This window comes from Tiliqua scincoides, chromosome 1 (assembly GCF_035046505.1).
Source record: "Tiliqua scincoides isolate rTilSci1 chromosome 1, rTilSci1.hap2, whole genome shotgun sequence".
NCBI lineage: Eukaryota > Metazoa > Chordata > Lepidosauria > Squamata > Scincidae > Tiliqua > Tiliqua scincoides.
This window is the reverse complement of record NC_089821.1, coordinates 213,968,372-213,981,964: the sequence shown is the minus strand read 5'-3', so window position 1 is coordinate 213,981,964 and position 13,593 is coordinate 213,968,372.

Below are 13,593 nucleotides of genomic sequence, written 5' to 3'. Positions count from 1 at the left end.
TATCTTCATACGTCCAAAAACTGTAGCTCCACTAACATCCCCTTAACTTGGTGGATAAGAGATTATACTACTATATCAGACCATTCTCCTACAAAATTATCTACCACTCATGATGTGAACATACAAAATTGTCTATATGGAGTCACCTAGACCTGATTGGTAGAACAAAAGACATATCTATATGCCCTGAAGCTTAGTCACACTGTATCAATACTGGGAAACTGGGCAGATGCTACTGCAAGGCTTTCTTGAAGTACCTCTTTGCTGCAGGTCACAGGCATCCATGCCTGGATTGCTTGAGAGACACATACCATATTTTTCGCTCCATAAGATGCACTTTTCCCCCCAAAAAAGTGGGGGGAAAGTGTGTTCGTCTTATGGAGCAAATACTGGGGGCAAGGTCCGCACCGGGGGCAAGGTCCTCATTTGCACAGGTGCCACAGGGGGAGGGCAGGCGGAGAACAAAGGGGGCAAGGTCCGCACCGGGGGCAAGGCCCTCATTTGCACAGGCGCCACAGGGGGAGGGCAGGCTTACTTTAAAAGTAAGTTTTCCTCCTCTAAAAACTAGGTGCGTCTTATGGTTAGACATCTGATGAAGTGGGCTCAGGTCTACAAAAGTTTATGCCAGATCAAATGTGCTAGTCTTCCAGCTGTCACAAGATTCTTTATTCCTACCACTGAGTAATCAGAAATTGTACAAGTCAGTTCATACAACAGGTTCTCTCAAACATAGCTAAATAATATTCAAACTCCATTCATCTGCTCTATGTTATACTTCTTTTGCTCTATTTACATGGGTGCACAAGATAAAATCCTTCCATTCTAAAACCTTGCAGTTGGGTACCTATTTGCTACAGCTGATGATTCCAAATTGAGGCTATAGAAAGGTGCTTGATTACCTTCATTGTGTATCTGACAGCAATGCACATAAATGGATTGTAGGTTTTTTTAAAACAAAGTAAAGGTTGAACAGCACTATAAAAACACCTGGTTTTAACTGCACATTATAGCTCTACTGTCAAAAACATTCTGCTGATTATTTCTTAAGAGACCTTTTAAAGAAAATCAAAGGCAGAATACATACGATGAATACTTCAGCATGCATTTACATCAGGTCTGACAGATTGGCAATCCATAGACTCTTTAAAGCTATCAATATGCATGACATACAGAAACCAAATGACACTGCTAAAATGACTGGGTTCTGTATATGGGTGGTCCTGTTATGGTACCAACTCAGCATGATCAGCCAAATAAATGTCATCTGTTTCCTGAACCCTGTTGCTGACAAACACTGATAGTAAGGAATAAGCTTCAAGACAGACTATATCCTATATGCAGCAAAGTGGAGCTTTTAGAGCCTTCTGATTCAAAGAGGATTTGCCTTCGGGTTGCAAGCGAGACTAGTTGCAGCTGTAGGGGATAACATGATGACTGGCTTGGAGACTGCTGCACAGAAATCTCTCCAGCATTCTATATTTGGCTAAGCCCAGAGTACATAAGAACATAAGAACATAAGAACAGCCCCACTGGATCAGGCCATAGGCCCATCTAGTCCAGCTTCCTGTATCTCACAGCGGCCCACCAAATGCCCCAGGGAGCACACCAGATAACAAGAGACCTCGTCCTGGTGCTCTCCCCTACATCTGGCATTCTGACTTAACCCATTCCTAAAATCAGGAGGTTGCGCATACACATCATGGCTTGTACCCCATAATGGATTTTTCCTCCAGAAACTCGTCCAATCCCCTTTTAAAGGCGTCTAGGCTAGACGCCAGCACCACATCCTGTGGCAAGGAGTTCCACAGACTGACCACGCGCTGAGTAAAGAAATATTTTCTTTTGTCTGTCCTAACCCGCCCAACACTCAATTTTAGTGGATGTCCCCTGGTTCTGGTATTATGTGAGAGTGTAAAGAGCATCTCCCTATCCACTCTGTCCATCCCCTGCATAATTTTGTATGTCTCAATCATGTCCCCCCTCAGGCGTCTCTTTTCTAGGCTGAAGAGGCCCAAACGCCGTAGCCTTTCCTCATAAGGAAGGTGCCCCAGCCCCGTAATCAACTTAGTCGCTCTCTTTTGCACCTTTTCCTTTTCCACTATGTCTTTTTTGAGATGCGGCGACCAGAACTGGACACAATACTCCAGGTGTGGCCTTACCATAGATTTGTACAACGGCATTATAATACTAGCCGTTTTGTTCTCAATACCCTTCCTAATGATCCCAAGCATAGAATTGGCCTTCTTCACTGCCGCCGCACATTGGATTTAGAGTAAGACTGACGTAGGCAGGTAAGTATGTTTAAAATGCATCCTCAATTTTATTTCATTCTTCAGTCTGGGGGGGAAAAACAGTGTTACACATACTAAGGGCCCAATCCTATCCAACTTTCCAGTGGCCAAAGCAGCTGCAATGCAGCCCTGAGGTGAGGGAACAAATATTCCCTTACCTTCAGGAGGCCTCCAGGACTGGTCTTCCCACATCGCAGGATGCAGCCCACGTCCTGTTGACATGGCTGCACCAGTGCTGGAAAGTTGCATAGAATTGGGCCCTAATTGACTAAATCTACACTTAGAAGTCTTGTTGTGTTTGTAGTATAAAATCAGATGACTGTGGATGGGCAATTTGACTCAGAAGACACAGACTCAAGTCACCAAACAGGCACTTTTGTGCATACTCGAGTTACGCATGTTTTGAAACTGGAAGTGGGAGTTTTTCTTGGAAACAAGTGGAGACACAGACTTGGATATTGAGTCTTTCAGCCCACCATTCCAGTAGATATCTCTCTGTGTGTGCTTGCTTACTTTTTTCATGGCTTCTACAGTGCCCTCAAGGACTTTGTGGGTGATCTGGAAGCCGCATTTAAACTGGTGCAAGCAAGAGACTTGGACGGAGGAGGATAGGTTGGCTCCAGGAGGCAGATGCGAGGGTGGAGAGGAGGAAGTAGGTTTAAGATTTGTTTTCTGGTATGCCCACTTGCTGCTTCGGTCCCCTTGCTGGTGCTGCCCATCCCTTCCCACTTTGCTGAGCTGGGATGCCTCCTCCCCCCTCCCTGCATGTTTGCCATACTTAGTGCTCCTTCTGTGGCAGAATTCAGAGTCTCATGGCTGGAGTTCATAAGGAACTGACTGGCACTTTCTGCACTGCTGCTCTCACTGGAAGAACAGTAGAGCTTTTGTTTACAGATGGGATGGGGACCTCAGAGGAGTGTTACATGAAAACTCCAACACGCGTGCACGCACACACAGCCAGCAGCTATTTTTTTCTGTGGAGCTGTGCCTGACTTGTTTGCTGAAAAGTCTCAGACTTGAGTCAAACGGAGTCCTGAAAAGGCTCTGAGCAAGTACCCACAGCCTCCCATTAAGACTCACACATGAGTTGAGTCAGAGGGGGCAGGGCTAGATTTGAGTCTAGCTACAGTGGATTGGCACTACCCTTTTAAGAATTGTCGTAGTTTGATTCAAAAGAGGGGGAAGAAGACAAGTTCCCCGTGAGAAGAATGGTGTGCAAATAATTCAGTAGTCCCAAGGAAAAAACACCTTACATCCTAGTATCATGGTTTTCATTCAGGTTACCACACAGACTGCATATTCTAGGTTGTATGAATAAGATCCCTTCTGCCTCTCAGTACCCATTTCCTGCTTCCACTTTTCCCATTTACCTTTCTTTAGCCCCTATCCTACACAGCAAATATCTTCTTTCAACCACCTCAAAGTTCTACTCAGAGGCACTGCCTCTAATCTTAAAGCCTGCTTGTGATCTGATGGGGTAAGGTAAATCACCAAAAAAGATCCCACCTTCCTCTCCCTGCTCCAACACTAGGCTCTTGCTCCTTGGAGCCAGTTTCCTCCTATTTCTTTGAAATCTGCTCATTGTGACAGCTCTGAGCATGAAGGCAAGAGAAATTGCTCAGGAACTATATATAAGGGAATTAATTACATCAGTGACTTTTGGAAAGATGGCAAAGAAATACATCCTACTCTTTAAGTGCAATCAGCTGCTCAGTAGCATAGGGTAGGTCACTCCTCTGGGTGCTCAGATATTATCAGGGAAATGAAGTTGTATTGTATGCAAAACTCTATTCCTTCGAAAAGGAAAACCTCCCACAAAGATGCCTACAAATAGGCTCGTAAACATCTCAAGTTTAGATGTATATTAAAACCTTATAAATAATGCATGCACTTGAGAAATTTATCATTATGCAGTGCTCTGTGACGCTGGCAGATATACCAAGCCCATAAAGATGCATAAAGACAACTGGAAGTTATGTTGCAAGCTCCCTTTTGTGCCTTTGAAGAGATATCTCTGAAGATGTCAAATACTTGAGGAGGCTCTTGCATCCGGGTTTGGATAAGTAGGTAACTAAGGCTCCAATGCTTTAATATTTTATATTCCTACAAAGACTCTCAAAGGCAAGTTTGAGGGGGAAAAAAACTTTGCTCCATTATTTCACCAAAATGTTAAAATGCATCACTATGCAGGTTTACATTTCACTTCTCTAGCTTTAGTTACATTTGCTTTGCTTCTCTAACTGCAGTGGACCTTTAAGAGAATTGGGGCCCAATCCTATTCAACTTCCCAGTGCTGCTGCAGCTGTGCCACTGGGGTATGTGCTACATCCTGCAGTGTGGGGGCAGTCATGGAAGCCTCCTTACGGTAAGGGAACGTTTGCTCCCTTACCTCGGGGCTGCATTGCAGAAACATTGGCACTGGAAAGGTGGATAGGAATGGGCCCTTACACAGCTATTTTACTCAATTCTTATGAATTTATTTACCTAATTGCCATTTAAAGAGCCCACAAATTACTTTTGGGCTTCTAAGGAAAAGTACACAGTTGCCTTCATGACCATCAACAGACACCAAAAGAACATCTTACAGAAGAGTAGAGAGGCCTTGCTGAGATCCTTTACTTTGTAGACTGCTAGGAGTAATCATGTTTAGCTCGTGTGAGAAATTTTAAATCATCAAAATGGTCACCCCTATGTAAGGCTGCCAAATATCATTGACAGGAGAGAATAGGAACAGACAGACTCTTCTATTGTACATAAAAGTTCTGAATTTTGTATGTAAAGTACCCAGGAATAAAATAATATATGGGTAAACTGTGATGGTGTACTTTGAAGAGGCCCCAGATCCACTATACTTCATTCATCTACTGCTGCTTTTATTTTTTGTCTTGAAATTTTCAGCCCCCATTTCCCATTAATTTTCAGTCCCCATTAATGATAAAGTGACCAGTGGAATGTTTACCAGTATGCCTATGAATATATGTGCCTGCATATTTGCATTATTTATAGCTTCAACTCATCCATTACTAATATCATAATGCTTTGTCACCAAGAAGTGCTCCCTTATACGACTGCTACTGAAATTAGGTAAAAATATCATAGTCTTTGTACATGCAAACATTTTTAGTGGCAACTGCATAGGAGAAAGGGAAAGGAAAGGAAAATTAGGAAAAAGTAAAATGAAAAACTTGAAAATAGTACCATAAGAAAAATAGTAACTGAAAGGGAAATTATAGTAATGTTGAGGAAATTAGGATACAGAAATAGATGTGCTAGGAGGAACCAATGGAATTCTAGTTTAGCATTTTGTAACCTGACAATGGCCAGCCACTTTCAAAGTTCTGGATGATGGCCTGTCTCTCTAAATTTGAAGGCTTCAGAGGCTTCCAAGAGGAAGATGTCTGAGGTCCACTGTGGGCTTGGGATCCATAGTGAGTCAAATCTACAGATCACAATCCCCTGGATGATGAGGACCAACTGTATTAAGTAACTTCCTACAGATAAATGAGAAGCCATTTCCAGAGGCTGAAAAAGAAACTTAAGGATGTTTCTCAGAACTGTTATAAAATAAGTGTTTTCTTTGAAGAATTTCAGATAATTAGTTTTCAGGTTGGGAGAGCCTAACTACAAAGACGAGAACATGTTTTACTGCCAAGTAATACCTAAAAGCAAAACAGTCAAACATGAACAATGAACTGATATTCTGTGCCTCGAGAGATTAATTAGGCTTCCTCTGCAGTCTTCTGTGGGTTTTGAAGAAACAATACTTGCGCTTCCCTTAAATTTACATCCAGGTATAAATCTCTGGGCAAGTGGAATCCTTTAAAAAAGAAACTACTGACAACAAATGAGGAGTAAAACTAGAGAATTAAACAAAGGAAATTGGCACTATATTACGTACGATAAATATATTAGGAAGGTGACTTACTCTTTAAAACAACCTTCAAAAACTGAGGTGCTAACTGCTGTGCACTTAGGGCCAAACCAAATATGCAGCAATTCCAAGGGAACATATATCTGTTGGTTTCAACTCACATGGGATTAGTGACCATATAATCACTGTAACCCAGGGCTTTCTTCACTGCATAAGCTGCTCCAGCCCCCTTTCAATTTCTTGGCAGACTTCCTGAGTCTGCAGAAATCTCTGCAGTACTTGCCCGCCAAAAAAGTAACAGGAGTTTCTCTCTGAAGCTTTGCCATTCTCAAGGCAGGAAACCTCCTTGTTCAGGCATGTACTGTACTGTGATTTCCTATCCTGATTTTTACAGGGGACTTTTTGCCAATGCTTCCCACCCGTTTTCTGCAGTTCTGTTCTTCATTGAAGGAAGCAGGGTTCCCCTAAGGTGCCTCTCCCTTCTGCTTTTCAAGCAGAAAAGTTTGTCTCAGAATTGTTTTTCGCTCCATAAGACGCACCTGACCATAAGACGCACCTAGTTTTTAGAGCAGGAAAACTTACTTTTAAAGTAAGCCTGCCCTCCCCCTGTGGCACCTGTGCAAAGGAGAACCTTGCCCCCGGTGCAGACCTTGCCCCCTTTGTTCTCCGCCTGCCCTCCCCCTGTGGCACCTGTGCAAATGAGAACCTTGCCCCCGGTGCGGACCTTGCCCCCAGTATTCGCTCCATAAGACGCACACACTTCCCCCCCACATTTTTTGGGAGAAAAAGTGTGTCTTATGGAGCGAAAAATACGGTAATCAAAGTTCAAGAGCAGGGCTGGCCCCAGGAGCAACAGAGACCAATAAGAAGTGTTCCCATAGGGCCCCCATCCTCTTTGTGGCCCCCCAACTCACCATTCAGCCACAACAACTGTAGTTGTGGCAAGACTAACATTGGTGGTACCATGCACAAAGCGTGGCACCCAGAAATATTTGGCAGTGACGTGATTACATCACTGCCAACTGCTTCTGGGAGGCCCATTTTGGGCTGATCAAATCCAGGGGCAAGTGGGAGGGTCCAAACTGCAGGTGCTTCACTCGCCCTGCCAGTCTCCAGGGAGATGAGGTTTCAGCTCCCACAGTGGGGAATCTGCTCACTGTAGGCCCAATCCTATCCAATTTTCCAGTGCTGGTGCTGTTGTGCCAGTAGGATGTAAGCTGCATCCTGTGCTGGAGTGACAGACAGTGGAGCCTTCTTAAGATATGGGAACATGTTCTCCCTTACCATGGGGCTGCATAGTGGCTGCACCAGAGCTGGAAAGTTGGATAGGATTGGGCCCTGTGCTGGCACAGGGTCCCACAAAGTGTGGGGCCCAATTTGAGCAAATTGGCTTAAGCCACCCAAATCAGTCCTGCTTGGGGGGGGGTGCTGATTGGGTAGTTTTGCAGGGCAACCTTCCCATTCAGATCCAGGGAAATGAGTTTTGGGATTTATGTGCAATACTGTTGCTCTCAGAGTACCCTGAGGTTTTGGTCAAGGACCTTAGTTTGGCAGTGGTACAAGCTCCCCCACCACAAGTGGGTTTGATAGTTAATCTGTATGCTCAGAGGCCTCCCCTTGTCTCCAGCCTCGTATTCTCCTATTTGGATTTTGGTGCAGAGGTATGGCACTATCAGCGCAATTCTAAACTGCACTTGGAGGGTGCAGGAGGATTGCAAATGTTCCGTAAAGCACATTTGCGCCTCCTTACCAGCAAGGTGCGCCGGCACACGGAGGTGCGCCGGCACACAGAGGCTCAATCCAGCCTCCGTGGCAGCTTGTGCAGCAAGCCTTGTGTCAGCCCAGCTGGGCTGATGCAAGGCTCTGGCATGGGCGGGGAGGAGGCAGAAGGGAGGGGTTCCTGGGTGTGGGGTGGGCAGACGGTGGGCGGTTCAGGGGGCAGGTGGGAGGGGAGGGAATGGGATGTGGGGCTGGGATCCGGCAGTTATGCTGGATCCCAACCCCCATTCTCAGGGAGTTCGGAGTGGCTTGAAGCCACTCTGCTCTCCTCGGTCTTGCGCCACCTCTGGAAGTGGCATGGGTCCAAGGAGACCCATAAGGACCAGGGCTTCTTACCCAAGGGAAAGGGGAAAGTTTCCCCTTGCCTCTGCCTGTGCCGATTCTGGCCCCTATCCTGCGCTGGATACAGCACAAGCCTCTTGGCTTTCCTGTTCCAATGCAGGGTAGGATCGCACCCTTAGTATTTCAGACTTAGATCAGAAGGAATAAGAGCTTCTTGGTGAAATGAATGTAAATGTTCTTCAGCATTTCAACACTGGCATAAGGAAAGCAGGTATGTAGTAAAACTCTTTACCAATCATTGATAGCAAGCTTTGGTCCAAGGATCTCTGCTAGTCCACCCATTCTGATTTTCCTTTCCCAATCAAGAAACAAAAGCTAAGATTCTTTGAATGTAATGAAAGATGTGACACAACTGTACCATTTTGTCGCTACACAATATGTATTGAATCACCCTGTTATTATCCTATACATCAGTGATTTTCAAACTTTTTCATCTCAAGGCACACTGAGAAGGTGCTAAAATGTCAAGACACACCATCAGTTTTTTGACCACTGGTAAAGCACACCATGCTGCTGGTGGGGGCCTCATATCCCCAATGACCCTATTAATATATGACCTTACTCAAACTCCTGCAGCACAACTGTAGACCATTCACGGCACACCAATGTGCCATGGCATAGTGGTTGAAAATGGCTACTATACATACCTACCTGGAAGTAAGTCTCATTGAACTCAATTGGATTTACTTCTGAGTAAATGTGCCTAGGCTTGTGATGTTGTCTCAGATTCAGGACATATCAAAGATGTCCTTACACTAGTACAATCATCCATGGTAATACTTTTCCTAAGGTAATGATTCTTTTCCAGTCCTTGCACTTTGAAGTTCTTCTCAGTTCTTACTGTTATGTAAGAATGGAAGGCTCATTATTGTACTGTTGAAACCATCTGCAAAGCTAATTTCTGTCAATCTGTTTACATGGGAAGCAAAGTAGAAATGACAAAAACTAAAAGGTTTATTTTTCTAGGTATGGCATATTGTTGTCTTGCAAATATTGGCACCGCCATACAATGCTGCCCTTATTTTGTCATCTCTGCTACAAAGATTTTAAAAAGTATCAACTGAATGTAAGCTTTAGAAGTTTCTTACACTGAATTTCTAGTATAAATAAATTTAGATTATGCAGTGTTTTGTATCTCTGTGATTCAGTCAGTCAATGCTTTGACTCTTCATACATATTTGAATACATGAAGTCAGTCACCTATTTATAAAACAGACATTTTTCATTTAAGTTGAAATTTTAAATTAGACCTGCTTTAACTTCAGTTCTGACCACTAAAGGACATTCTCTTTCCCCCTTTTGCTATTTCTCTAATGATTGTGTCTAGGGACTTAGGGTCAAACTAGGCAAGCATGCAAGTATATGCTTTTTACCCTTGACTATGGTGAGGGTGTTAGGAGCCAAAGCTACCTATTCTTCTGCCATGGTTTTATGCCATTATGTCAGTTCCACATGTGCTATTTGGGAAAAAAATCAGTGTCAACAGCACACATACACTAGAATGTCTGGTTTGACCTTTACTGATTTCTGTAGCATAAAGACTGCAATTTTAGTGAGTTGATTAGTTTTATCCAAAAATAAGATGTATGACACTAGCATACTTTCCTGAGAGCAAGCTGTGTTGCACACAGTTCTGAGTAAAGCTGCATAGGATTGCACTGTAGGTCATATATTCATACCAACTTGTCTAATTTTAAGATCATCATCATTAAAGGCTCAGCTCCTGGTGTTTTCATCAGTTAGGTGCGGAGCTACCACAAGCAGGGCTTTTCTGTGGTGGCACCTTCCTTGCAGAAAGCACTGTTTTAACTGTTCACCCAGCACCTACTTTGATGACTTTTAGGCACCAAGCAAAAACTATTTTATTTACTTAAGTATTTAGTGGAGTTTTTTGAAAGTGCAATAACATTTCCTTGTTATGACAAAGAATAATATTGCCCAACACTAGGCATGGTCCAGTTACCCAGTCATTACTGGGTATGAAATGCAATGCCTGCAATGCAGTGATTTTTTAAGAGCTGTGCCATCAAGTAATATGGTGGAAATCAGAAGTTTTAATGGTGCCATAAAGAAGTTATGTGCTTTATGGGCATATAAATGCAAACTGTCCCAGCAAACATTCTGTTATGACTATTTATTTAAAATAACTCAATGATTGGTAGACAAAAATTAATGAATTTGGGTCATAGATGGCTTTGAACTTACTAGTAATGGCTGGAGAAATGTTATGCTTTAAGCCATTTCACTAAGGTTTAGCCTAATAGAATTCCATCTTTCATTTTAAGCTGTTTAAAAGTAAATATAAGCGTTGGAAGGATCGAGACCTGAAAAAATTTAATCTGATACAATAATGCAAATCATTAGTTTAAGAAAAACGAGTTGTTAGACCATTTTACTTTAGAGATGAACTACAAATACGATTTTCCAATGCATAAGTATTCTGAGTACCAGCTGTTTGAAAGAAATTGGACATAACCCAGTGGAATGGCATCCTCTACTGAATAACCTATTAACATGATTGGGAACACAGCTTGTGAAAGGCTAATAGATGTGGAGAAGATTGCTAGGGCCAATGTGTCTGGGGGCATCACTAACTTAATCAATAGAGTACTGTAAACAGTTGGAAGGGGAGGGGGCTCAGACTGGGGCTTATGGGTTGGGAACACTGTGTCTGAGCAGGCAGTATAAAACAATTCTGGAATGCTTCACACATATACATGTCATCCTTTGGAATTTCATATGGACTCCGACTCTTCCTGATATAGGGGTCAGTTGTGCTTCCCTGTTTGCCCATGGGTTCTCAAGCTGGGAGGGGAGGAGAGGAGAGGAGAGGAGGGAGAGGAGAGTGGGAACTTTGAAGACAGAGATTCCTGAGCTGCTTTTCCCAAGTCCTTCTCCCAACAGTTAAGTAAGGGAACCCTGTTTATAATCCATGTGTGCGCGTGTGTGTGTGGGGGAAACTACTGGGTAATTATTTTTTGGAGAACAAATCTACAGAAACCCCCAGCTGTGTTCCAATAATTTCAGTAAGGTAATAAAGAGACATAATTAAGTAAAAAAAAAATTCTCCCAACACCAACCAGAGCTTATTGGGACTCTTTTTCAAGACTTTGTTTCTAGCTGTCATTGACAGTTGTGTTGATTATGCATATATGAAAAACTGAATATATATATATATATATATATATATATATATATATATATATATATATATATATATATATATATATATATAGCATTTGCTTCTGAACTCTGCACTAATGCACATTGACAAGCATGGCAGACAATTATAGCAGCTTGTCTAGAAGATAAGGAAATGTTAGTTTATATCTAGAAATCCTTGGAATTTCCCATCTGCAGTAAAACTGATCTATTCGCTCTCAGATGATAGGAAAAGGGCTGTCTGTGTTTTATGAGAATGATGTGCTCATCTGAGAAAACAGTTGCAATATGTCAACTGTGTTGAACACTGATTATTCCAAAGGCATTACTGCCTCATCCCACTGACATTTCAATGCTAATTTAAGAGTCTTGTGCAGAGTGAGTCATTTGTATAGGGGTGACAGTAAGTTTAATCCCTGCTCCCATGACTTACATCTTAGTTTCCAGAAAACTGTCTTCTCCACAAAAGACAAGGAAGGTTTGATTCAAAAAGAAATCAGAATACTCTTAGGAAGACAGGTGGGACTTCAACTAAAAAGTATCATTTTGCTACAATGACCATATTGGTGCAAGCAGAAATGGCAGAAAGTGGGTTAAAATACTGTTGTTAATGGACCTACAACCTCTACAGCTAGTCATTTCTGGGTGAGAGAAACAGGGGTGGGAGAAGAAGGAATAAATGTACAGAAATTGCTTTCTTCGAACCGAATGCTACGTGCACTGGACAATGTGCAGTATTTCCTAAATATGTTTTATAGGTGAATGGGTAGTTATAGTTGTTTCCTATTCACTCGTACAAAATGGTAACAAAAGGAGCTCTGGGATTAAGGGCACTGCTGTCCTCAATCAATTATATGTCTATAGCAGACAGATCCCAGTCATGCACCTGTTTTCTAAATTGAAAGCTGCTATACATTCCTGCCTAAGGAAGTGGGGGGTGGCTAAGTGGGAAAGAAATCAGCAAAACAATAATTCCCTGGAAGGTCAAATAGGGCATCTTATTAGTGTTCTTTGCTCTCTCCCTTCACTGATTGCCTCTGAATAGAAAATCAGTCCAAATCTATTGTTATGATGGGGAGAAAGGGGTTGGGTGGGAGGAAGAAGGGACTGGTATCAGAACAGAGCATGCAAAGCATTGTCTTCTAGATGGAAAGGACGCATACAAAAATTCTGTGGCTGTGACCAATTCCTTATCTCAGAGCTCATCAGACAGAAGGATGGGAGGGATGAAGGACCTGGGAGCTGGCTTCTTATCTTGACTGTAATGCACCTTACCTTGTGTGGCTGTTAATTTCCTCTTGCTGTGCTCAATGTGCTAATATATGAAAATTCAAAGGATGTGTATACAGAATTCTTCCTAGGTTCTGTCCTTGCCTCTGCTTAAAGCAAAGAACAGAAATACCTCAGACCTGTATTACTTACATGAATTCAAAATGTATTACTATGTCTTTGCTAAAAGACACAGTGCACAAATGTTCACTTGGACTCTGGTTGCAAAACACGAATGTACATGAACCTGTCTGATAGTGAGCCACTCCCCTAGACTATTACAGTACTATCAACTCTTGACTGGCAGCCAGTCTTCAGTATCTCAGGCAAAAGTTTATCCAACACGTGCTACCTGTAACTGGAAGTGCTAGGGACTGAATATAGGACTTTATATTGTACATGCATGTGGAAAGCGTTCAGTTTCCTCTCCTGTTGTGAGCGAAGAGTCCATGACTCGCTGCAGTACAGAAGTGTACTCAGGACGCAAGCTCTGTAGACCTGGATCTTGGTATGTTCCGTCAGCTTCTTGTTGGACCAGACTCTCTTTGTGAGTCTGGAAAACGTGGTAGCTGCTTTACTGATGCGTTTGTTTAGCTTGGTATCGAGAGAAAGAGTGTCGGAGATTGCTGAGCCAAGGTACACAAAGTCATGGACAACCTCCAGTTCATGCGCAGAGATTGTAATGCAGGGAGGTGAGTCCACATCCTGAACCATGACCTGTGTTTTCTTCAGGCTGATCGTCAGTCCAAAATCTTGGCAGGCCTTGCTAAAACAATCCATGAGCTGCTGGAGATCTTTGGCAGAGTGGGTAGTGACAGCTGCTTTGTCAACAAAGAGGAAGTCACGCAGACATTTGAGCTGGACTTTGGACTTTGCTCT